Below are 26693 nucleotides of genomic sequence, written 5' to 3'. Positions count from 1 at the left end.
AGCCGGGAAGCTTTTCTGTCATTGAGGGGAGGTTCCTCTGAAACAGCCCAAAGATGAAGGATTTAAGGAATCCACAATTCCCTCCCTGGCCATCCTTCCACGCATGGACTCTCCTTGAGGTGTGAATGTCAGCTGTCTCACTTTCTCCTGGCCACGGCTGGGCAAGAGTACCTACAGTCTAACCGAGCTTGCTGCCAGATAATGGAGCAATGGTCAAGGTGGGCCAGCTTTCCACCAAGAGCTGCTGGGGAGCTGCTTGGGGCCCCGCTGTCCTGAGGAGCCCAAATAGCTTCTCTGGTTCCCAAGATTTAAAACAAGTGCCCCAACCCCTATACTGGTCCTCACTTGCAAAGTCTATTCATTCATTTGTCTGTCCGTCCATCCATCCATCCACCCATCAGCCCACCCACCCATCCGTTCAGTCCGCCTATTCAACTATTCATCCATCCAGCCATATCATTTGCTTGCCCACCTGTACATGTACGAGTTCATCCATCCATCCATCCATCCATTCACCTATCCATCCACCCATTTACCTGTCCATCATCCCATCCATCCATCCACCTGTCCACACATCCATACCCACCTGTCTACCTGTCTGTTCATCCATCCACCCACCCACTGTCCATCTATTCATCCGTCCATCCCTCCACACACCTATTCATCTGTTCAGCCAGCCAGCCACATGCCTGCCCACCTTTACATCTATGCATCCAGCCATCTACCCATCCATCAATTCATCTATCATCTGTTCATCCACCCACCCATCCATCCACTCATCCATCCGTTCATCCACCCATCTGTCTACCTATCTATCCACCCATCCATCCATGAGATGTTCTCTGAGTGGCTTATACATGCCAGAGCCTGAGGCTGGATGTTGGAGACACAGCAGGGAACAAAGCAGACACATTCCTGTTCCCATGAAGCTCACAGCCCTGCAGGGGGAGGCAGCCAGCCCACAAGTAAACAGATTCATATATAAATGAGACAACACTTCTTGATGGGGCCTGGTAGAAACAGGGTGACATGATTTATCATGGAAGGTCTCTAAGGAAACACAATCTGAGCTGAGACCTAGAGATGAGGAAGGCTTGGGTATGTGCAGAAGTGGGTAGTGGTGGTGAGAGAGGGGCTGGGAGGGACTTTCCAGAGTGGCAGGTGCAAAGGCCCTGAGGCAGGACTGAGCAACAATGAGCAGGGGAGGACCAGTAAGATGCCTTTGTGGCTGGAGCAGAGTGAGCAAGGGGAGAGAGTGGGAGGAGGTGAGTGCAGGAAGGGGGTGGGGGCAGGTCATGCTCTGTGGACTGTGAGGCGGAATCAGATGATTTCCTCCAACATCTTACAGAGAAGCCAAATTTACAGTGAGTGTTTATATACCCACCACTAGGCTACCATTCGCGTTTTGCTCTGCTGCTTTATAACACATCTGCCCATGCATCCATCCATCCCTCTATCCACCCACCAGTGCGTTTTTGGGTGGACTTCAAAAAAACAGCTGGGGGACCACAACGTTGCTTCTTGCTCAGCCCAGGAGAACTTTTATCACCCCAAAGTCTATGACAGCAGAGAACCAACAAAAGAATCAGCTCCTCTTAATGCTGTTTTAATCTTAAGACATCATTCCCTGGTGGCTCAGATGTTAAAGAATCTGCCTGCAATGCGGGAGACCCAGGTTCAGACTGTTGGCGCTGTAAAGAATCCACCTACCAATACAGAAGATGCAAGAAACTTGGGTTCCATCCCTGAGCTGGGAAGATCCTCTGGAGGAGGAAATGGCAACCCACTCCATATTCTTGCCTGGGAAATCCCATGAACAGAGGAACCTGGCGGGCTATGGGGTCCATGGGGTTGCAGAGAGTTGGACACGACTGAGCGACTAACACCTTACTTCTTTCAAGATTAAATAATATGGTTTTTTAAAAAAGACTTATTCTCAAGATTTTATCTGCTGCTTCAGAGATTGCGATTTACCCTCCAATTTAATACATATTCTATTTTTATTACTACAGTTTCTACAATGTGATTTTATATATGCACATACATATACATGTGTATTTAAGACTTTACTTAGAATTTATTTGGCTGGGACAACTAAGCTGGGAATCAGAACTTTTTTCTCAATTTGTTCTTTAAGTACCACTTAGTAGCTCACCTTTCCTATCTTGTTTTAGTAAGTATTTTAGCTTTTAAAAAGTTATTATATTTCAAAATCTATTTATGGAATTTTCTCTTCTGTTGCACTTATCTATATTTCCATCTTTACACCATTACCACGTCTTGATTTGCTGTCTTTTTATCTTACCTTTTAATTCTTTGACATTTCTTTTCTAAATGTACTTTAATAACTATTTGTTAAGTTGTAAAATCCTGTGATATTAGCATAAATTTGGTATACTATTAATAATAAATATGCAGAGTACATCATGAGAAATGCTGGACTGGAAGAAACACAAGCTGGAATCAAGATTGCTGGGAGAAATATCAATAACCTCAGATATGCAGGTGACACCACCCTTATTGCAGAAAGTGAAGAGGAACTCAAAAGCCTCTTGATGAAAGTGAAAGTGGAGAGTGAAAAAGTTGGCTTAAAGCTCAACATTCAGAAAACGAAGATCATGGCATCCGGTCCCACCACTTCATGGCAAATAGATGGGGAAACAGTGGAAACAGTGTCAGACTTTATTTTTCTGGGCTCCAAAATCACTACAGATGGTGAGTGCAGCCATGAAATTAAAAGATGCTTACTCCTTGGAAGGAAAGTTATGACCAACCTAGATAGCATATTCAAAAGCAGAGACATTACTTTGCCAACAAAGGTTCGTCTAGTCAAGGCTATGGTTTTTCCAGTGCTCATGTATGGATGTGAGAGTTGGACTGTGAAGAAGGCTGAGCGCCGAAGAATTGATGCTTTTGAACTGTGGTGTTGGAGAAGACTCTTGAGAGTCCCTTGGACTGCAAGGAGACCCAACCAGTCCATTCTGAAGGAGATCAGCCCTGGGATTTCTTTGGAAGGAATGATGCTAAAGCTGAAACTCCAGTACTTTGGCCACCTCATGCGAAGAGTTGACTCATTGGAAAAGACTCTGATGCTGGGAGGGATTGGGGGCAAGAGGAGAAGGGGACGACAGAGGATGAGATGGCTGGATGGCATCACTGACTCGATGGACGTGAGTCTCAGTGAACTCCAGGAGTTGGTGATGGACAGGGAGGCCTGGTGTGCTGCGATTCATGGGGTTGCAAAGAGTTGGACACGACTGAGTGACTGATCTGATCTGAATTTGCATTAAAAGCAAACAGAAACCCACAAAATAAGCAGCTTAGGGGGAGGAATAAATTAGGAGTTTGGGGTTAAAATACATATGAAAGTGAAGTTGCTCAGTCGTGTCTGACTCTTTGCAACCCTATGGACTGTAGCCTACCAGGCTCCTCTGTCCATGGAATTTTCCAGGCAAGAGTACTGGAGTGGGGTGCCAATATACTACTATATATAAAACTGATAACCAACAAGGACCTACTGAATAGCACATGGAACTCTACTCAATTTCTTGTAATAACCTGTAATGGAAAAGAATCTAAAAAAGAATATATATCGTGTATAACTGGTTCACCGTGCGGTATACCTGAAGCTAACACAACAGTGGAAATCAACCGTGTGTGCACTGGTGTGTCCATGTACATGCACACTGGTGCATGTATGCACACTGGTGTGTCCAAGTCTTTGCGACCACATGGTCTGTAGCCTACCAGGCTCCCCTGCCCATGGAATTTTCCAGTCAAGAATACTGGAGTGGGTTGCCATTTCCTCCTCCAGGGGATCTTCCCCGCTGAGGGACTGAACCCGAGTTTCTTGCATCTTCTGCACTGGCAGGCGGATTCTTTGCCACTGCCACTAGGGCCATACTTCAATAAATTCTTTTAAAAAAGTAGCTGACATCAAGTCACATCACCCTTAAATATTTCAGCATGCAGATCATTAACTAGAGTTCAATATTGACTTACGTGTTTTTTTTTCTTTGAAGGTAAAATTTACTAGAGCACAATGCATCAACATTAAGTGCGCAATTGCTGAGTTTTGACCAATACACGCACCTATGTAAACCAACCTCCAGCCACAAACATTCTCCTCCCTCCATCACCTTCTCTCTCTCTCTCAGTCCCTTCTCAGTCAACCTCCATCTCCACCGTCCAAAGGTAACCTCTGCTCCAGTTTTTTTTTTCCATTGGGGGTTACTTTTGTCTGTTCCAGAGCTTCATATAAATGGAATCACAAACCCCATCTTTGTGTCTAGCTTCTTTCACTTGTATGATATTTTCAAGATTCACCTCTGTTGTTGCAAGTTCAGTAGCTTTAATTCTCAAATTGTTGGTACTAAATGAACAGTGAAAGTTGCTCACTGGTGTCCGACTCTTTGCGACCCCATGGACTGTTAGCCTGTCAGGCTCTTCAATCCATGGAATTCTCCAGGCAAGAATAGTGGAGTGGGTTGCCGTTCCCTTCTCCAGGGGATCTTCCCAACCCAGGGACCAAACCCAGGTCTCCCACATTGCAGGCAGATTCTTTACCATCTGAGCTACCAGGGAAGCCCCACTAAATGAATATACCACAGTTGGTTGGCATTCACTTGTTTTTTTAACTTTTACTTATTATTATTAAATGTATTTGTTTTATTTATTTTTTTGGCGGCACTGGGTCTTTGTTGCTGCATGCAGGCTTTTCTCTAGTTGTGGTGACCAGGGGCTACTCTCTAATTGCAGTGAGCAGGCTTTGTTGCAGTGGCTTCTCGTTGAGGAGCACGGGCTCTAGGGCACGTGGGCTTCAGTAGTTGTGGCCCATGGACTTAGTTGCTCCGAAGTCTGCGGGATCCTCCCAGACCAGGGATCCAATCAACCACTGGACCACCAAGAAAGTCTTATCATTCACTTGATGGACATCCGAGATGCATTCAGTTTGGGGTAGTTATGAGCAAAACTGTTCAGAACATTCACGTCCCCAGTCTTGTGTGAATAGATGTCTTTCTGTTTCCTGGGTCTGTCCGGAGGAGTGGAATTACTGGGTCATACTTGGGCTTCCTTGGTGGTTCAGACAGCAAAGAATCTGCCTGCAATGCAGGAGACCCTGGTTTGATCCCTGGGTCAGGAGGATCCCCTGGAAAAGTGAACGGCAACCCACTCCAGTGTTCTTGCCCGAATCCATGAGGTCGCAAAGTATCAGACATGACAGAGTGACTAACACTTTCACTTTTTTACTTTCACTGCATATCTTCCTTGATGAGCAACTACCAAATTGTATTCTGGAGTGGCTGCACCATTTTACACTTGATCTTGTGAAGTCTGGGAGTTTTATGGCCCTCAGTTTTATTTTAGGTGAGATGGCAAGGGCGGGGGTGGATTCCCAGACAGGAAGTGGCTTTGGAGGCCAGAATAGGGGCCCACCCAGATAAACCCGGAGAAGCTACTACATTCCCCGCCTCCCCACCAAGATCTGCCAACTAGCAACCTTAGGTCCACCTGAAAGCTCAGTTTCCCTTTGCCACATGGGGTAGCATGTACCCCCAGGTTCTGGATTAGGATGCAGACGTCATTAAGGGGGGCGTTATTTCTCCCCACGCACATTGCCAGGTAAGGGGGGTTACTGTTAGGAGCAGGCAGGGATCAGAGGGGCCAGGAAAGGTTGCTGGGGGATGGAATGTCCTGTCTCCTGATGCATGTGGTATTCTGGTTGAGAAAACACGCTGAGCTGTGCTTCCACGCTGTGCGCCCTCCTCTGTGCAGATTAAAACATCTGCCTTGAAAAAAATCTAGGACCCAATGTTTTGGCTTCTCTTGTTACGGAGCATGGGCTTCAGTCATTGTGGGGCACCGGGCCAGTTGCCCTCTGCCACATGCAATCTCCTCGGGTCAGGGATTGAACTCGTGTCCCCTGCATCGGCAGGTGGATTCTTAAAGCGCCAGACCAGCAGGGAAGCCCTGGTTTTAACTAGCAGTAATCTTTTGAAGTTCCGACTACCTGGTCTTTGTTACAAACATTCCTATATATCCTGATTCCTCCCTCATCTCTTCAGAGCACTTCCTCAGAGCTATCTGAGAGGCTGTCTCTGGGCTTGAAGTCCTCAGAATGTCCACAGAGTAAAATATAATTCTCAGGTTTTAGGTTGTGCTTTTTTTTTTTTTCAGTGGACAGTGGATTTGGGGGGCAGGAGTTGGGTGGATTTGGAGGGCCGTGCCTTGGATGTCCCTGAGGCCACGGATTCGGCTGGAGCTCCTCCGGGGTTGGGGCAGGTAATGGATGAAATCCCCCAGGAAGGAAGTGTACATGAGGAATCAGCCCAAAGACCATGGCAGAGGGCGTTCGAGTTCAGGCATCAGTGAAGTGATGAAGAGTAGCCACCACCACTGGACACGCTGGCGTGGGAGGGACACCAAGAGGCCCCAGCCTGACAGATGGTAAAAGTGTCAAAAAAAAAAAAAAACAAAACAGGGAACAAAGAGTGCTGCTCACCATCCAGTTACATGAAGGGTTAAATTGCAACCTACAGGCAGTGAGCCCACAGGGGAATTCAGGATAGAAGAAAAACAGGATGAGGCATTCTGTGCTTTGGACAAAAAGGGTCCCTGGATAGTTAGACTCGTAGCCAGAAGAATTTCAATGACCTCAGATTCTCGCATCTTCCCAAACACAGAAAAGCACGAAAATGATTATCTTATCTATTCTTCATGACAGGCAATCATATTTTCCCAAGGTGTGTGCTGGACTGCATGTATTTCCTACCCCGCAAAATTCATGTATATTCTGGTTCCTCCCCTTCATCTTTGGAGCTGTTTACTCAGAGCTACCAAGTGGCTGTCTCTAGAAGACCCTGAGGTGGCACGGTGGTAAAGAACCCCCTTGGCAATGCAGGAGACACAAGAGACACAGGTTTGATCCCTGGGTTGGGACGATCCCCTCGAGGAGGCCATGGCAACCTACACCTCTATTCCTGGAAAATCCCTTGGACAGAGGAGCCTGGCGGGCTACAGTCCATGGGGTTGCAAAGAGTCAGACACGACTGAGTGCACATATAAAGACTCTGAATAAAAAGTAAACTCACAGCTCTCCTCTTGTGCAATTTTCCTTAAGACAGGTGTGTGACAGTGGTTAGTTTAGACCCACAAGGTTCAGGAGACCCAGACAGAACAGACAGATGGATAGGAGGATGGAGGGACTTCTGCCCAAGTGGTTGATGTCTTTAAAAAAAGATAAATTAGGAGTCTGTGATTAACATATAACAGATAACACTACTTCCCTGGTGGCTCAGACAGTAAAGAATCCACCTGCAATGCAGGAGACCGGGTTTGATCCCTGAATCAGAAAGATGCCCTGGAGAAGGTAACGGCTACCCCTTCCAGCATTCTTTTTTTTTTTTTTCCTTCCAGCATTCTTGCTGGAGAATCCCATGGGCAGAGGAGCCTAGTGGGCTATAGTCCATGAGGTCGCAAAGAGTCGGACATGACTGAGCAACTAAACACACAAATATGAAATTGACCAGTTGTATACCACAAGGAATTGTATTTAATATCTTGTAATAACTAGAATGGAAAAGAATCTAAAGAAGAATATATATATATAAAAGAACTTAAGGAATTCTGAAAAAGTATATATATATAGTTCCTGGGTAGCCCAGCTGGTAAAGAATCTGTCTACAATGCAGGAGACCCCAGTTCGATTCTTGGGTCTGAAAGATTGCCCTGGAGAAGGGATAGGCTACCCACTCCAGTATTCTTGGGCTTCCTTGGTAGCTCAGATGGTAAAGGATCTGCCTGCATGTGGGAGACTGGGTTTGATCCCTGGGTTGGAAGATCCCCTGGAGGAGGGCATGGCAACCCACTCCAGTATTCTTGCCTGGAGAATCCCATGGACAGAGGAGCCTGGAGGGTTATAGTCCATAGAGTCACAAAGAGTTGGACATGACTGAGCAACTAACCATGAGTGAGTGAAATCGCTCAGTTGCGTCCGACCCTTTGCGACCCCATGGACTGTAGCCTATCAGGCTCTTCTATCCATGGGATTTTCCAGGCAAGAGTACTGGAGTGGGTTGCCATTTCCTTCTCCACAACTAACCATATATATATATAAACTGAATCACTGTCCTATACACCTGAAACTAACACATAAATTAACAAAACTTCAATTTTTAAAAATGGTTAAAAAAAAACACATAAAAAATTCACTAACAGGAAAATTTGGCCTGATCCCATGCACCCACAGGGGCATGAGTGCACATGCCCTGCCCAGAATTTCTGGCCTCACCCTCACACAACTTCCCAGCAAGAGCTACATTCACGACAGGGTATCTATAGCCTTCTCAAGGGCCCTCACACCTATCTGAACACCCCTCAGTACAGATGTAAGCGGGCTGGGCAGCCTGGGAAGGCCCACAGCCAGCTAGAGCTGGAGCCAGAACTCAGAAGTCCAGGCCCCCAGCCGCATGTTCTTCCCAAGATCTGAGTCCCCTGCACCCATGGTGCTGGCATGTCACGATGAGCTTTGGGGACAAGTGAAAATGCACGCAAGCAGTGGCATCCCATAATCCCAGGCCTCTGCCCATGTCCCCAGCTCAAAGCCCACTTCCACTGCTTGAGACATTCCGCTCCTAGCACACACCCCAGCTTTTACGAATGCCGTCCTCTGCCTAGAATGACCATCTAATATTTTTTGCCCCATGCTGAGTAGTGAGAACACAAAATGGTGACGAAAACTGGTAAGGTCTCAGCCCTCACAGGGCTAACGTACCTCTCCTGTCTGTCTGGCAAACTCCTACACATCCTTCAAAACCCGGTTCAGTTGCCACTTCCTCCTGGAGGCACCTCTCAATTGTTCCCACCTCAGATCCAGTTAAAGCACCCTCTGCCAGCCCTGCCTCATTCACTGTGATGTTGGAAGCTGGCCAGACAGCCCTTCTTTAGAGGGGGGTTGGAGAAGGAAGGGAGCATGACCAACCTCAATGCCTAGTCCTCTCAGCTGAAGCAGGCATAGCCTTGTCTGGTCATCAAGTCAGAAGGGAAAACAGAAATGCACTTTCCAAATCTCAGAGCCTTCCAAAGGGGGCTGCAGACTGCAGAAGACTCAGCCTTGGGCCTCCTCAGTCAGTTCAGTTGCTCAGTCATGTCCAACTCTTCATGACCCCATGGACTGCAGCATGCTAGGCTTCCCTGTTCATTACCAACTCCCAGAGCTTGCTCAAACATGTCCATTGAGTCAGTGATACCATCCGATCATCTCATCCTCTGTCATCCCCTTCTCCTCCTGCCTTCAATCTTTTCCAGCGTCAGAGTCTCTTCCAATGAGTCAGTTCTTCACATCAGGTGGCCAAAGTATTGGAGCTTCAGCTTCAGCATCAGTCCTTCCAATGAATATTCAGGATTGATTTCCTTTAGGATTGACTAGTTTGATCTCCTTGCAGTCCATGGGACTCTCAAGAGTCTGCTTGAATACCACAGTTCAAAAGTACCAATTATTTGGTGCTCAGCTTTCTTTATGGTTCAAGTCTCACATCCACACATGACTACTGGAAAAACCCTTTCTCTAAACTGTGTCTGTCTATTCACTCACCCCCTTCACTCTCTTGATAAAGAAGAGACACTGAACTCTGAGAATTCACCCACCTCCTTTCTTTGTGGTCAAGCAGGCCAGTGAGCCTGCATGTGGAAAACATGGGCAGTGTCTGACATGCAGAAGGGGCTCAGGTATGGCTGTAACTAGGCATCAATGGCCCGCAAGCCTCAAACTTCTTTTCCACTCCCTCCTCTAACAGATGCCTTCCTCCGAAGGGGCAGGCGGGAGCAAGGCTCAGGGTGGTGAGGGATAACTTTCATTTGTTTCTCCTTTGGACTCCAACTCCTCTGCTTGTTCCCTGTGGACCCTCTGCCTCTCTGGGCCTCAAGGTGCCCCATCTGAAAAATGTGTACAGCTAGATCTTCTGCTTTGCTGCACCCTGTACAGGTTCAGGAAGCTGGGTGGCTTGTATGCTCCACGCTGGTCTTGCAATGGATTTGATTCCTCCAATTTACCTGCCATTGACCTCACCACTGTTTCAGTTTCCTCATTTGTAAAATGGGAACAATGCCACCCCCACCCCCCAACCCGCCCCACCCCTGCTGCTGCCCGCCATGTCGGGAGGGGTTGGGAATGATGCCTGGGGTGGAGTGAGCTCTGAGTAAAAATGTAGTTACTGTTAGCAGCTGGGTGGGGGAAGCAGTCTGGGAATGAGGGCATTGATCCCTGCAGGTTCTGAGTGGTTCTCCCAGGGACATCCTCCCATCCATGCTCCTCCCCCGCCTCCCTCTGCAGCCTTTCTTTAAAGCTGTAGCCAATGAATGAGCTCAGGATGGCTGCTGAGGGGTCATCTGGAGAATCACCAAGCGGGCAGCTGGTCAGGCCTAACCAGCCTGTGGTTTTATCCTCATCTCCCCTCCCACCCTCGAGTTCCTCCCCCTCCTCCCCAAGCTGGTCTCCCAGCCTGGACTGCTTCTCAAAGGCACTTTGGCCCCACTCCCAGCCCTGCCTCTGCCACCTGGGAGCCAGACTCTGATAATCCTTCTTAGTGCCTAAAAATATCCCCAGATTGGAGGGGCAAGTAGAAGACAGCGATCAGGGCTTTGTGCTGACACGGGGAGGGGGAGGATGAGCAGAGCACCCCTGAACTCCGCCCCCCACCCCCCTGCCCTGGCAACACCCAGCAGAGCAGAGCTGTGCACACACGTTTTATTTTAAATCTGGCTGAAAGTGCAGGGCTTGTCTGGGCTGTGCAGGGACGAACAGACACATACACACATACTCACTCACTGCCCCCACAGCCTGGCCTGCTTGGGGTCACCTGACTCCTTCGGCTAGAGGCCCAGGCAGGGAGCACGTGATGGGCTAAGAGGGGGTTATTTGTAGATAACCACAGCCACTCCTGCACCCAGCCCCGGCTCCTCCACTTTGGCCTCTCTGAGCAGGGTCCCTGCGGGGTGCTCACGACCAGAGATGTAGCCAGGCCAGGAGATACCACCTTCAAGGATCCTAAGCGGGGGGGGTGTCCCAAGTCCAGGGCTCTGCCTCTCCCCTTCATGCTCTGGCCCTGCTGGTACACCCCCTCCCCCAACTCAATTCACTGCAATGGCTGCTTGGTGGGCTTCCAATTCACCAATCAGATTCCTCCTCCAGGGTCTGCATGTGCTGTGTCCAAAACTCACCAAGCTCACTCCCATCTCAGGACCTTTACATGTGCTATGACCAACTCACCAAGTTCATTCCTGCCTCAGGACCTTTGCACATGCTGTTCTCCCAGGCAACCCCTGTCTATCTCTGTCTCATCATTCACATCTTGCTTCACTGTTACCTCCTTGGAGAATTCTTCTCAGATCACTACCAAAGAAGCCATCATATTATTCCATCTCCTTACCCAATTTTGTTGCTTCAGTCCTGTCATCCCACTTGAACTGTTTTCTTTTTTTTTTTTTTTTAATGCTTACAATTATTTATTTCTTTACTTACTTTTGGCCGTGCTGAGTCTCTGTTGCAGTGTGCAGGCTTCAGTAGTTGCAGCACATGGGCTTAGTTGCCCCATGGCACGTGGGATTTTCCTGGACCAGGTATGGAACCCTGGTCCCTTGCATTGGAAGCATAGAGTCTTAGCCCATGTTCCCTGGAATCCCCAGCCCATTGGCCACCCCTCATCACTACAGCCTGTTTCTCCAGGTTCCCTGGCTGCACCTTCTCAGAATCACCCCTTGGCAATGCAACCCCCTACCACTGCCCCCTCCCCCTAATAAAGTAACCGTCAGGGAGGGCTGTGAGGGTTGATCTGCAGATGCCTGAGGGCTGACTTGGGACATCCACCATCCTCCTGGAATCTGTTCCCTCCCTCCTACATCCCCTGGAATATCCCAGGTGCTAGAGCCCCCAAGGGCGCCACCCAGTGGCGGCAAAGTCTTTACACAGGTGGTGCCTTTTTCCTTAAGTGCCCTCACCCCTTCACTAGGCACCCCCTTCACTGGGCTCATTTGTACTAGTCTTTAAGACCTGGGTCAGATTAAATTCCCTACTTAAGAGGCCTTCTCTATCCTTCCTACCCTAAGGAAGCAGAGCTCCCTCCCTAGTCCCGCCCACCCCACCAGGGCCTTTCTTCAAAGCTTCTGTTCAGCCCTGGCTGGCCCCAGGGAGCTTAGAGAGCTGAGCCTTCCTACCAGAGAGTGAGGGTCAGACCAGGAAGAGACCTGTGGGGTCCCCAGCATCACCCAGTGTAGGGGTGTGTTGGGAGTTGGTTAGGGTAGTTTCAAGAAGGACGGAGGGAAGAGAGATCAGGTCTCTGGAAGTTTTTGTGGGCAAGTGAGCAGATCCAGCCCCAGAGGCAAGGGGGGTGGGGCAGCAGGATCTGATTGTTACCTGCACAGGACTCAGAGAGGTCAAGCAAACTGATGGGCTTGTAAGGAGAGTGCTTGCTGAGTGTGTGCTCAGTCGTGTCTGACTCTTTGTGACCCCATAGACTGTAGCCCTCCAGGTTCCTCTGTCCATGGGATTTCCCAGGCAAGAATACTGGAGCAGGTTGCTATTTCCTTTTCCAGGGGATCTTCCTGACCCAGGAATCGAACCTGCATCTCCTATGTCTCCTGCTCAGGCAATTAGTTAAAAACAAAAACACACAACTCTGGGACTTCCTTGGAGGTCCAGACTCTGTGCTTCCATTGCAGAGAGCATGGGTTTGATCCCTGGTCGGGATCCACATAGATCCACATGCTATGTGATGCAGCCAAAATTTTTTTTAAAAAACCAAAAACATAACTTTATTGAGTGACACACAAAAACTATGCATGTTTAAAGTGTGTGATTCAATGCATTTGACATATGTATGGACTGATGGAACTCATCACCTGGATCAAGATATCCATCACTATAGGCTTCCCAGGTAGCTTAGTGGGAAAAAATCCGCCTGTCAATGCAGAAGCTGTGGGCCCGATCCCTGGGTCGGGAAGATCTCCTGGAGGAGGAAATGGCAACCCACTCTAGTACACTTGCCTGAAAATATTCATAGCCAGAGGAGCCTGGTAGGCTACAGTCCACGAGATAGCAAAGAGCACACACATATCCATCACTCCCCAAATTTTCTTGCTTCCCTTGGAGTTCCTCCCTCTCTCCCTTCCAGTGAGAACTGGAAGCAACCTGGATGTCCAATGCTGGGGATCAGAAATTCCATCAGAAATTCAGGATTCCATACTATGAAATATTACATAAGCATTTAAAAGGAGGAGGAAGACCAACCTGGAGGTCATGATGCCCAGTGAAATAAACCAATCTCAGAAAGACAGATATTATCTGATTCCACTTACAGGGGGTCCTTAGTTAGAGGAGTCAGATTTATAGAGACAGAAAGTAGAATGATGGGTGCCAGGGGCTAGAGTAGCTGGATGGGGAGTTAAGTGTTCAATGAAGACAGTTTCTGTTTGGAAAATGAATAAGTCATGGAGATGGGTTACATGACAATGTGAATATTGTATAAAATGGTCCAGATGATAATTTTTTTGCTATATGTGGTTTACCACAATTAAAATAATTTTTAATTAAGAAAATTATCAAATTGGGATGAAGAGAGGAGGGAAAGCTATGCTCATGGACTTGGTAGTATCACTGAGTTGAAAAAATGAAAGCAAAATCCAGAGACACTAATGAACTGATATGTAATTCATGTAATGGAAAACCACCAAAAGAGTTCTGTCCTTGGCAGTTTATAACAGTGGAGTTAGCTGCATCAGACCAGCCCTCTCAGAGATGATAATGATAAACTCTGGACTAAATGCTAAAAAACTCTTATACCTTGAAGTTTTGGTGTTCCAACATCCTATATGGTATCCATTAGCCACATGTGCTCATTTAACTTCCAATTAATTAAAATTAAAATCTAAAATTCAGTTCCTCAGTTGTATTACGAACATTTCTACACTTAATAGCCACATGTGGCTTGTGGCTACCATATTGGGTAGTGAAGGTATGGAACATTCCCATCAATGCAGAAAATTCTACTGGGCAGTACAGCTCTAGAGAGTTACCAAAAATAGGCAAAAGTTGGAGGGGAGTCTCTACCTGTTCTAAGGGAATGGTATGGGGTGAGCTTCCCATTTCTCACTGGAAATAGAAACTGGATTGAAAAATGATAAGACAGAATCCAAAGGGACTATAACAGTTCAACAATGGGGCAGAACACACAGGAAAGGAAAAAGCCAAAAAGCAACAACCAAAAATCAGGTTCAAATTCTATCCAAAATTGCTGTGCAAGTCTCTTGCTAACCCTTGAACCATGTGCAGGGCAGACTTCAACCAGCCTGGGTAAAGCTAAAGAAAAGTAAGATATCACCCTCCTCCCACCCCAGGGGAAAGAGACTTTGGAACTTGAGTTCAGACAGTTTAATTGCCTGTGAAAATTTAAAAAAGGGATGTGGGGAAGAATCAATGTTCTTCAGAGGAACACAACAGAATCCAGAGTGTCTACAAGGTATCTTTCATAATGTCCAGAATACAATCCAAAATTACTTGACATGTGAAGAAACAGGAACACATGACCTATGCCCAAGAAAGAAGGAAATTACTGAGGACCAACCTTGAGATGACCCAGATGTTGGAATGAGCAGATAAGGACTTTGAAGTGGCTATTATAAATATATTCAAGGATGTGAAGGAAAAGTACCTCCTAATGAATGAACAACAACAAAAACCTCAGTAGGGAAGCAGAAATTATTAAAAAAATGCACCAAATGGAGATTCTAAAACTGAAAAATACAATATTTGAAATAGAAAAATTGACTGTGGACTCAGCCATAAAAAGAATGAAATTTTGCAATTTGCAACAACAGGGATGGACTTGGAGGGTATTATGCTTAGTGAAATAAGTCAGACAGAGAAAGACAAATACTGTATGATATCACTTATATGTGAAATCTAAAAAATAAAATAAGCGGGTGAATATACCACAAAAGAAACAGATCCACAAACTACAGGTTACTGGTAGGAAGAGAGAAGAGGGAGGGGCAAGAGAAGGGTAGGAAATTAAGAGGTACAAGCTATTATATATAAAATAAATAAGCTACAAGGACATATTGTACAACACAGGGAACATAGTAAATATTTTATGATAACAACAAATGGAATACAACCTTTATAAATTGTGAATCACTATACTGTGATTCATATAATATTGAAACATATAATACTGTACATCAACTATATCTTAAAAAATAGATAAAATACAATATACATTGTACAAGAAGAAAAAGAAAGCATTATGTATCCAGAAAAAAAGCCAAAAAAAGTTTTTTGGTGTTTTTCCCTCCCACTGTGGGCTTGATAGCAGATCGGAGATGGTAAAAAAGACAGCTAACTAATTTGGAGACTGATAATAACAAATACTGAACAGAAGAAGAGAAAAGAAAAAACTAAAGATTGAATAAAAATGTGTATCTAGAAATGGACAGCGGTGGCTGGACAATACTGTGAATATACTTAATGCTACCTAGTCATGCAATTAAAAATGGTTAAAATGGTAAAATGTTTAGCTTGCATGCATTTTACCACAACTTAAAAAATATATAGTCTCAGTGACCTTGGGACAACATCAAAAGATCCAACACATGTGCAATTGCAGTGCTCTAAAGGATATCGTCCACACTCCGGAGAGGTATTCTATCAGGAAGCTGGGGGATGGGGAGCTGGTCCACCTATTTTGTGAGTCACTGATTTTTACAAGAGGTGTATTTCAAGGTGACTTAATCTTTTTTTTTTTTAATTGCACAATTCACCTAACATAAAATGTACCATCCTAAAGGCAGTTACTGTTCTCCTGTCACAGACGAACTGACTTATCTACCCAGGGCCACATAGCTGATAACTGACCAGGCTGCATGTGAGCTCAGCCCCGTACCACCCGGTGTTCTAGATGGACATGGGCTCACGGAACATCAGCCCCTGCATTCTTGGAAAACAGGACCTGCTGCCTTTATGCCCACACTTCACCCCATCTACTCTGGGCTTTGCCTGGATCCTCAGTGACTACCCCTGGCCCACGCCAACCCCAGTGGTCAGTTCTGTCTGTGGATTCCTGACCTCCTAGTGGTGTGTGTTCTTGTTATTAAGTCATGTCCGGCCCTCTGAGACCCCATGGACTGCAGCACACCAGGCTTATCTGTCCTCCACTATCTCCTGGAGTTTGCTCAAATTCATGTCCATTGAGTCAGTGATGTTATCCACCCATCTCATCCTCTGTCGTCCCTTTCTCCTGCTGCCCTCAATTCTTCCCAGTATCAGGGTCCTTTCCAATGAGTTGGCTCTTTGCATCAGGTGGCCAAAGTATTGGAGCTTCAGCTTCAGTCCTTCCAATGAATATTCTGGACTGATTTCCTTTAGGATTAACTGGTTTGATCTCCTTGCTGTCCAAGGGACTCTCAAGAGTCTTCTGCAGCACCACAATTCAAAAGCATCAATTCCTCCTAGTGGTCTATCTGCCCCTTTTGTCTGTCTCTCCTTCCAAGAACCATGGCATCCTGGCTAATCTAATCCAAGCCGTTTTTCTTCCCCTATGACCCTAAATGAGGCCAGTCCTGAACCCTCTCACACCAGCTTTTCTCCCTGGGAAATCTCACCCCCACTATCAGTGAGCCTGTGCTTTGGTTTTCCAGATTCCTGCAGTTTCCAGGTTTCTCTCCCAATGTCAAAATGGTTAACCCAACAGCGCCTGGCTATGCCTTGCCCAGATATATCTCACTCAACTCATCCTCCACCGTAAGTGTGCTTCTTGGCCAACATCCCACCATGTACCCAGTCTTTGGGGACAAGAATCTGAGAGTCATCTCAGACCCTTCCTCATCACCCCCGCCCCCCACCACCCCAGACACTCAGCTACTCTCCAGGTCCTGCAATTGCATCTGTCTCTCCCGTAATAATCAAGCGAGTTCTTCTCCGCTCAATTCCCACTACCAAGGACCCGTCTCTGATCTCAATTCTCGTGGTTACCTCCACCTTGATCTCTCTGCCTCTGGTATTACTTTTCTTTTTAAAAATGTTATCAATATTTATTTTTATTTATTTATTTGGTTGCACCAGGTCTTAGTTTCCACATGAGGGCTCTAGTTCCCTGACCAGGGATCGAACCCTGATCCCCCTTCATTGCGAGTTCAGAATCTTAGTCACTGGACCACCAGGGAAGTCCCCTGCCTCTGGTTTTCCCCAGGCTGCCTCCCTCCATCCACATTTCCTTCCCTGAAAGAGAAAAGCCAGCACTGGAGAGGGTGTGGAGAAAATGGAACCCTTGTACACTGTTGATAGGAATGTAAATTGGTGCAGCCACTGTGGAGAATAGTAGGGAGGTTCCTGAAAAAACTAAAAATAGAGCTCCCATATGACCCAGCAATCCCACTTCTGGGCATGTACCCAGAAAATATGAAAACTTTAATTTGAAAAGATACACACACCCCAGTGTTCACAGCAGCACCATTTGCAAACAAGACATGGAAGCAACCTAGAAGTCCATCAGTAGAGGAATGGATAAAGATGATGTGGTGCATATTAACAATGGAATATTACTCAGCCATAAAGAGAATGAAATAATGCCATTTGCAGTCACATGGAGGGACCTTAGATATCATATTAAATGAAGTCAGTCAAAGACAAATACCATATATCACTTACATGTGGACTCTAAAACAAGGATACAAATGAACTTATTTACAAAACAGAAACAGACTCCCAGGCATAGAAAACAAATTTACAGTTCCCAAAGGGGATAAGGGTGAGGGGAGGAATCAATGAGGAGTTTGAGATTAGCAGATTCAAACTACTATATACAGATAAACGACAAGGACCTACTGGATAGCACAGGGAACTGTATTCAATATCATGTAATAAATTTTAATGGGAAAGGAAAAAAGAGAGCCAGTGTCAGCATCATAAGCAGACAGTGGGCATAAAACAAACACAATGTAAGTAGGATGACATTTGGTCCTGGCAGGTACTGAACTCTAGGGAGCCTGCCAGCCCAGGTCTGAGCCCTCCTGGTTTAAGCATTCAAGCGGAAGTTGGCAAATGTTGTCACCTGGGCCTTAAAGACACAGCAGCAGCAACAGGAGCCTTGGGCCTTGATGTTCCCAGAAGCGGGGTGATTCTCCTGTGAATAGTCCTGTCACGTGGGCTGTCCTTGGGACCTCAGATGACCTGCATCAGGCGAAGTGCCCCAGAGATTAAAACATTACAGAAATTAGATGGTGTATGGGCTTCCCTGGTAGTTTGGTAGTTCAGACAGTAAAGAAATCCGCCTGCAATGCGGGAGACCCAGGTTCAATCCCTGGGTTGGGAAGATCCCCTGGAGAAGGACATGGCCAACCCACTCCAATATTCTGGTCTGGAGAATCCTAAGGACAGAGGACCCTGGCAGTGTATTTGAATTGAACCCTTCTCAATTAGTACATGTTGTTTCTAAAGTATTCAACAACAGGGAACAGAAGCAAGGAGAAGTGAAATGGAATGCTGCTTTTCTGGTAACAGCATTAAAGTGAGTAACCTAAAGGAGGGCTTCCCAGGTAGCTCAGTGGTAAAGAATCCATCTGCCAATGCAGGCAACCCAGGTTCGATCCCTGGGTCAGGAAGATCCCCTGCAGGAGGACATGGATACCCACTCCAGTATTCTTGCCTGGAAAATCCCATGGACAGAAGAGCCTGGAGGGCTACAGTCCACAGGGTCACAAAGAGTTGGACACAACTGAGCACGCATGCATGAACACAGGCCTGCAGCGCTGTCAGGGTCCCAGGGGAACCAAGGGTTGAGACAGAGGCAAACTGTGAGTTCGGAGGAAAAAACCAGCCTGGGCAGATCCACTTTTGCCAGGTGGCCCCAGGCTAGCAGTGCCTTCAGTGATATAGTCATCACCCCACTGCCTACCTACCCGCCCTCCCAGGTAAGGGTGGGGAGCCAAGCTGGGCTTGTGTGAGAAGGCTCACCCTCTGGGTAGGTGGAGGTTCCAAAGCCAAGGGAAGAGTCCCCAGGGGGAGTCTGTGTATGGGCCCTTTAAGACCCAGGGGTGTTTCTGTAACAAGAGTACTTCCTCCTTCCCCACAGCAGTCCCAGAGTCTCACTCTAAAAGCCTTCCCCCACACTGGAGACTGGGCTGCTGGGGGTGGGAAGTCAATCTTCCCTTTGTGCCTGGGGTTATCACCAAGGTCTATATGATCTGGCTCTGGCCTGGCCCCCGCTACCCCGCCAACCTCCTTCAGCCACGAGACTCCATGCTTCTCAGCCTGGAGTCCATGGCCACGATTCCTGAGGTCTGTTCAAATCTCAGAAACATGGCGTTTGTGCTAAGTTGCTCAGTCGTGTCTGACTCTTTGCAACCCCATGGACTGTAGCCCACCAGGCTCCTCTGTCCATGGGATTTTCCAGGCAAGAATACTGGAGTGGGTTGCCATGTCCTCCTAAAAAGTTCGCCTGCCAATGCAGGAGACACAGGTTCGATCCCTGGTCCAGAAAGATACCACATGCCGCAGAACAATGAAGCCCGTGCACCACAACTACAGAGCCTGTGATTTAGAGCCCCTGAGCCACAGCTACTGAAGCCCGAGGGACCTTGAGCCCACCTTTCCCATCAAAGAGAAGCCACCTCAATAAGAAGGCTGCGCACTGCAAGAAGGGTAGTCTCCGCTCGCTGCAACTAGAGAAAAGCCTGTGCAGCAACGAAGACTCAGCGCAGCCAGAAATGAATAAAATAACAAAAAAGGACTGCTCTGAAGAAAGCTGTGGCTGCAAATGTCCATACAGTGATGGTTTCTCACTATTTTTTGACCTATTTCTCGGTAATGTTTGAGCAAGGTATGCAGATGCCTTGTGTGCTTTTTGGACTTCCCAAGGTCCGAAGGCATGACCTTTTCATCGAGTTTTAAAATTTCAGTCGGTTAATTTCACTCAGAGCCTTGACTGAATAGTGTCACTGGTTGAAACGGGTTGAAACAGGCAAGTGTCTGCAGCTATTTGGTTTGTAGACATCATTGCAAGCATCTTCCTGATTTTATCAACTCAAGCACAAAGACTATAGTCCATAGCTGTACCCCTGGAAAAGCTTCTGAAAATCCTTAACCTCGGAGTCAACCTTGGCATACCCAGGACCCACAACTCAGGCTTGCTCTGAGGGCTCTTCGTGTGTGTGCGTGCCAAGTCGCTTCAGTCGTGTCTGACTTTATGTGACCCCATGGACTGTAGCTCACCAAGCTCTCCTGTCCACAGGATTCTCCAGGCAAGAATACTGGAGTGAGTTGCCTGCCCTCGTTCAGGGGAATCTTCCTGACCCAGGGATCGAGCCGGTGTTACTTATGTCTCCTGCATTGGCAGGTGGGTTTTTTCCCACTAGTGCCACCTGGGAAGCCAGGTTCTTAGATCAAATAAATGCATCTTATTCTATAAAACCTCAACACGTGTGTGGAGTCATGTGAATTTGGTTGTGTAGAAAAGGTGACAGTTTCAACATTCAGAGTTACTACTTTGCCAGTGAGAACTACATCAGAGGAAGCAGGTACCGGAGTACAGCCTGATACCTCCTTTAAGAATAGCCTTAAAATCTATAGCCCAGGGACTTCCCTGATAGTCCAGTGGTTAAGACTTTGCCTTCCAACGCAGGGGTTGTGCGTTTCACCCTGGGTCAGGAAACTAAGATCCCACATGCCTCAAGGTCAAAAAAACCAAAATATAAAACAGAAACAATATTGTAATAAATTCAATGAAGATTTTTTAAAATGGTCCACCTCAAAATAAAATAAAACTCTAAAAACAAAAACTGCAGCCCAGAGAGGCCTCTAGGACAAGAGAAAACTTGACACTCAGCAGAAGAGGGGAAACTGGACTTGGACGCCAGAAATTAGCCATTTGGAAGGTAACATACTGATCACATATATCCTAAAGGGTTGTGGCATTTGTCCTGAAGAATGGGTTCCAAAAATTTTTTTTATCCTAAAATGAAAGATTTGAAACCTACAAAGAGAGGAAAAAAATATGTATATATATAGATAGATACACACACACACACACACACATTACCTTTAAGAGAGACTTGAGCTACCAGAAGTAAAGTAGCCCCCTCTCCTCATTCTTCACACGTTTCTGAAAAATTCTAGGAATACACAGGAAAGTCCTAAGTGTCCCGCCCCAGGGTCTAATTTGCCCCCAACTCCTTCCACTCCCTGGTCAGGCCCCCAGGAAGCTGTGGCTGGTGTCTGGTGCCTGGTGTTTCTGTCATCTCCATTTTGCAGCTGGAGAAACTGAGGCACAGGGGAGGGGACGGGTACGAAGTGGAGAGTTGGGATTCATTGAAACCTAAGCCTGTCTTCAGGGACTTCCCTGGTGGACCAGTGGTTAAAAATTTGCCTTGCAATGCAACATTAGATCTGTCCAGGCTGGCTTTTTTTCTCCAAAGCTCACAGTTTGCCTCTGTCTCAACCCTTGGCTCCTCTGGCCCCCTGACAGGTCTGCAGGCCTGTGTTCATGCATGCATACCTGCTTAGTCGTGTCCAACTCTTTGTGACCTCAGGGTTCGATCCCTGGTCAGGGAACTAAGGGCCCACTGGCAGAGGGCAACTAAGCCCACGCACCACAACCACTGAGCGTCTGAAACTGGAGGGGTTGGTGCACACCCGGGTGAATGGTGAGGGTGGGAAAGGTGAACAGGCGCAGCTGACCAGGTTCACAGGGGGTTTGGGGCGGGACGCCAAACCCTTTCTCCTACACCTGGAAAGGGAGTGACTGTGGGCTGGTGGGGGGGCCACCTGCGTGGGTTTTTGCTGCTCGTCCTCAAGGCTCAGCAGGCCCCTGCCTGCCATCTCCTGTCACCTCCCTGTGAACATGCTGCCCCAACACCCAGCTCTGGGCTCTGCGTCCTTCTCTTCCTCCCTGGCCCCCTTCTCTGCCTCCATTAGCGCCCTCCCCCTTGTTCCTTCCTTCCACTCCCTCCAGCCTTTCCAGGAAGCCTCCCAGGTCATCAGAGGCCCCAGCATGTGCAGAAGGAAGGGGAGAAGCTTTGTTGTTGTTCAGTCGCTCAGCTGTATCTGACTCTGCGACCCCATGGACTGCAGCACGCCAGGCTTTCCTGTGCCTCACTATCTCCCAGAGTTTGCTCAAACTCATGTCCATCTAGTTGGTGATGCCATCCAACCATCTCATCCTCTGTCACCCCCTTCTCCTCTTGCCTTCAATCCTTCCCAGCATCAGCATTGCCCACCAGGAAAGGGCTGGCCTTCTCTTCCTTCTTCCTGCCAGCCTCCTCTGCCTTTGGGGCACACTGTCCACTCCACACAGGGAACAACACACCAAAGCAGATTGCACAGCAGTGGGCCCAGCAACCTCACTCCCCCTTGAGCAGGGACCCACCCAGGGTCTGCAGCTGTTGGGTTGAGGCCCTAGGACCCTCAGTCTTTTCATCTGACACTCTCCCCCTAGCTCATGCTGTTCCAGCCACACGGGCCTCTTTGCTAAACCTCTAACATGCCGGGCTGGGTCCTGCCTCAGGATCTTTGCACATGCTGCTCCCTCTGCCTGAAATGCCCTTCCTCCAGATGTCCGCCTGGCCGGCTCCTTCTCATCCTTCAGGTTTCTCTTGCCCCCTTCCCAGAACATCTGCTCCACCCATGAGCTGGTGGTTGGGGAGGGGGTGGCAAAGAAGCTTCATTTTGTTCCCTGTTAGGCCCCACTGCTTCCCAGCACGCACACTTCATCAGCACGTACTGAATGAATCAATGACAGACGGGGCGGGTGGGAACTGGGGACCAGCACAAGGTAGAAGGGGATCCCCAGGGGCTGGCTGGCAGGGGCTTGACCCCCTCCCCAGACATACTCACGGGGCCCTGAAGCCACATATGATTTGGGAAGCCTAGGAGGATGTGGGGAGAGGGCTGCACTCCTGCTGTTTCAGGGTGGAGACCTGGTGTGACAGAATCATACTGACAAAGGTGTGCATGCATTGCTTCAGTCACATCCAACTCTTTTCGACACTATGGGCTGTAGCCTGCCAGGCTCCTCTGTCCATGGGGATTCCCCAAGCAAGAATACTGGAGTGGGTTGCCATTCCCTTCTCTAGGGGATCTTCCCGACCTAGGGATCAAACCCGCATCTCCTGTGTCTCTTGCTTTGCAGGCGGATTCTTTACTGCTGAGCCACTGGGGAAGTCCAACTTCAAGTCTATCCAGGATCTACTCACTTCTCACTCAACCACACCTCCACCTGGTCCAGCCTCATCATGGTCCGGACCAGTGCAGTCTCTCTCATGCTGATTTTCTGGCTCCATGCCCCCAGCTTCTCCCATTTACCCAAGGTGACTCTCCTCCACATCTCTGTTCACTGGTCTCTCTGCCTGTGAACTCTACTGTTTTAACTAAAAGTTTTAATTTATTTACTTATTTTTGGCTGTGCTGGGTCTCTGTTGCTGTGCACAGGCTTTCTCTAGTTGTGGCACGTGGGCTTCTCATTGCAGTGGCTCCTCTTGCTGCGGACTTTATGGCATGCAGGCTTCAGTAGTCACAGCTCTAGAGTATGGGCTCCTCTGCTGTGGTGCATGGGCCTAGTTGCCCCACAGCACATGGACTCCTCCCTGAAGAGAGATCGAGCCCACATCCCCTGCATTGGCAGGCAGACTCTTAACAACTGGACCTGCAAGGAAGTCCTGCCCATGAACTCTTAACCATCTTTAGTAACCAGGCCAATGGTCACCTCCAACAAGAAGCCTGACTCCTGACCCCTCCCGAGGCTGAGTCAGGTCACTTCTCTGGGCTCCTCCTTCTGCCTCCCCCACCCCCCAAGGCATCCACTCTGCTTTACCAGGTGGTTATTATTACCAGACGGGCATTGCGCTCACCTCTGAGGTGATGACTGCTATTATTCTCAATTTTACAGGTGAGGAAATTGAACCTGAGGCGAAGTCACTAGCCTGGGAGCACTGCATTCAAACTGGCAGGATGAGCTCGGAGGCAGCTTCCAGCAGCCAGAGAGGGGACAGCCTGCAGTGCCCAGATAAGACAGGAGTGTGCCCCCCAGTGCCTGCCTTCCTGTGGGAGTCCCAGGGGCGGTGGGAGGACTGGCCTGCTCCCCACGGCCAACTACAATCATGACAGCAGTTCCTGTGCCCAGTGAGCACTTCGCGCTGGGCCAACCAAACACTTTGCATGCCTGACTCACTTGATCTGTTGACGCCTGTGGGTTCTAGAGGTGGACGCACTTATGAGTTCTTCCCATTTCTCAGAGCAAGAAATGGAGGCTCACTGGGCCCTGAACTCCCACCAGGGCTGCAGCCGAGGCATAAGGCTGCCCCTGGGATTAGCCAAACCCCTTTTTATTTCTTAGCTGAGGCTGCCTTTGATTGGAACATCATTCCCAGATACGGGTACTATGGACCCATTTTATAGATGGACAAACTGAAGCCCGGAAAACTTTCTCTAGGGCCCCAAGGCCAATGCAATGACCAAGGCTCCCTCCCAGCTGGAAATAGGTGAGCGAGAAGGCCAGGCTAGGAAGGTTCCGACTGCCTCCTCCCTGCAGCCTGGCTGGGGCCTCAGGGACCCAGGTATGCTGAGTGAGGTTCCAGGAACTCCCATCACTGCCAAGTTTATTCATAGCAGCTGCTCCTGGAAGGGGCTTCCCATGTGGCTCAGTGGTAAAGAATCCACCTGCCAATGCAGGACACATGGGTTCAATTCCTGGGTCGGGAAGATTCCATGGAGAAGGGAATGGCAACCCACTCCAGTATTATTGCCTGGAAAATTCCATGAACAGAGGAGCCTGGCGAGCTATGGTCCATGGGGTGGCAGAGTCAGACACAACTGAGCACATACACATGCTCCTGGAAGGGGGCTGAGTTGAGGCTGGGAACTCTGGGGGCTTCAAAGACACCTCTGCACTCCAGAATTTCTATTTCAAGTGGCCCCACACGACAGATCCAGGCTGCCCCCTTGCACTCAGTCGCCTTGGACCTGGCCTGGGTTCCCAGTGGTGTCTTCAGGACGTCCCCCCTCGGGTGGCATCTCAGGTTTTTCAAATCAGTCTGAGTCATAACAGCCTCACACCCGCTGACCTGCTTCTCCCTCGGTTTCCCCATCCTTCCACACTCCCAGCTGCCCACACCAGAAATCTCTTCCATGCCCCTTTCTTCTGCCCCTCTTCTGAGCAGGCAGGGAATGCAGGCGAAGTCCCTCTGCCAAAGAAGAACCCCAAACCGCCCACTTTCCATCTCCCCCTTCCTGTCGGGTCCAAACCAACAGTCTCCTCCTCCCATCTCTTTTTTGGGGGCAGAGTAGCTGCTGGGATCTTTTTAAGACACAGCTGGACCCGGTCACTCACTTTGTCCTAAGCCTCCGTGGTCCCCACAGACCTGAGAACGGAATCCACACACTGCTCGTTATCTTCGTGGCCCGAGGCCAAAGTCTTCGCACCTCAGATACCCGGCTCACTGAACTTGAGCCACGCTCGCCTCTTTTCCGCTCTGCAGACACGCCAATTTGGGCCCTGCCTCATAATCTTCTGCTGTTTTCTGGGCCTAAAAACCCCTCGCTGTCTGGTTCTCTCAGGCCCGGCTGACACCTTTTCCGAGAATTCCTCCGTGACCCTAGCCCATCTCCTAGAGGTGTGGTCTTCTCCGCACTGTGCATGGACTGGCATAATCCGTGTCTGTTTACGCGGGTCCTAGCAGTCTACGCGGCTGGGCTACGGGCTCTGAGGCTAGGGCCCCGGCTGCATCCCCAGCAGGTATAGATTCTCTGGTGACCGACCGACAGACCCCCGCATCGCGCTCCTCTCGTTCACACATTCCGGACTCCCCACGACCCCCGCCCCCGCCACGCTAGGGTCGTCCCCACTCCCGCCCGCCCGTTACGCAGCCGCCTCGTCCTCCTGCGCTCGCTGCGTCCCGGCCCTCGGGGAGCGGGGCTCTCTCAGGGAGGCGGCCGGGGCCTAGGACCAGACGGTAAGCCCCGGGAGGCCGTCCCGGACGAGGTGATGGGGGACAGCGGCTGTGTCTGGGGACCCCCGTGGACGCCATAGCCGTGGAGGCGGGGCCGGAGCTCGCTGCTAGGGTGGCTTTCCGGGCCGCGTTCGGAGCGCTGGGGTCTCACTTACCTGGGGGGCGCAGGCGGCCCGGAGCACCAGGGGCCGGCGGTAGGGTGGGTGGCGGACAGCTAGCCTGGCGCAGATACGGAGGAGGAGACGCGCGCAGCCGGCACCAGGCACCCGGACTCTGCTCCAGGCACCGCCTCTGCGGGGGGCCGGGAAGCAGGCTTTGGGGGCAGCGCTGGGCGGGATCGGGGGCGGGGCCGGGGCGGGGCCGGGCTGAGTCCTTCGAGGCTCGGGGTCCTAGAAGCGCTCTGGCCCCTCTGTGCGACAAGGCCGCTTCCTAGACCCCCGCCCCGCATAAGGGGCCGGGCCTCCAGTCCCAACCCGCCCCGCCCCGCCCTGCGGCGCTGTTTAGCCTGAACCCACCACAGGTTTCTTCGCTGTGCTGTAGCTCTTTCCTTTGAACCTACCCCCATCTGCTGCGCGCTCAGTCCGGCCCCCCTTTCTCTTCCGTTCTCTGCAAGTCCTCTCCAGCACCCTCCGGGGTCCTCTTTGCTGGCCCGGCTCTGATCCATCCGTGTATCTGCCGACACACCATGCGCTCCTGGACCCGCCTGA

General features: G+C 49.1%; 1 protein-coding gene across 3 annotated transcripts in view; it reads right to left on the bottom strand.

Moving 5' to 3' along the window:
• The window catches only part of CERS4 (ceramide synthase 4), a 35273-nt gene extending 8973 nt beyond the window's left edge, over positions 1-26300 (bottom strand). Inside the window, exons 1-3 of one of the 3 annotated variants that reach the window (XM_070373778.1) lie at positions 26142-26300; positions 21084-21156; positions 18099-18217 (exon numbers count right to left, since the gene is read on the bottom strand). The gene's annotated coding sequence lies outside the window, so the exon portion shown is untranslated. The remainder of the gene's footprint in view (positions 1-18098; positions 18218-21083; positions 21157-26141) is intronic. The other 2 variants (XM_070373777.1, XM_005890725.2) reach the window with 2 other exon arrangements.
• Between the last annotated feature and the right edge of the window lie 393 nt (positions 26301-26693).

Source organism: Bos mutus, chromosome 7, assembly GCF_027580195.1.
Source record: "Bos mutus isolate GX-2022 chromosome 7, NWIPB_WYAK_1.1, whole genome shotgun sequence".
NCBI classification, from domain to species: Eukaryota; Metazoa; Chordata; class Mammalia; order Artiodactyla; family Bovidae; genus Bos; species Bos mutus.
This window is presented reverse-complemented; position numbering and strand designations above follow the sequence as displayed.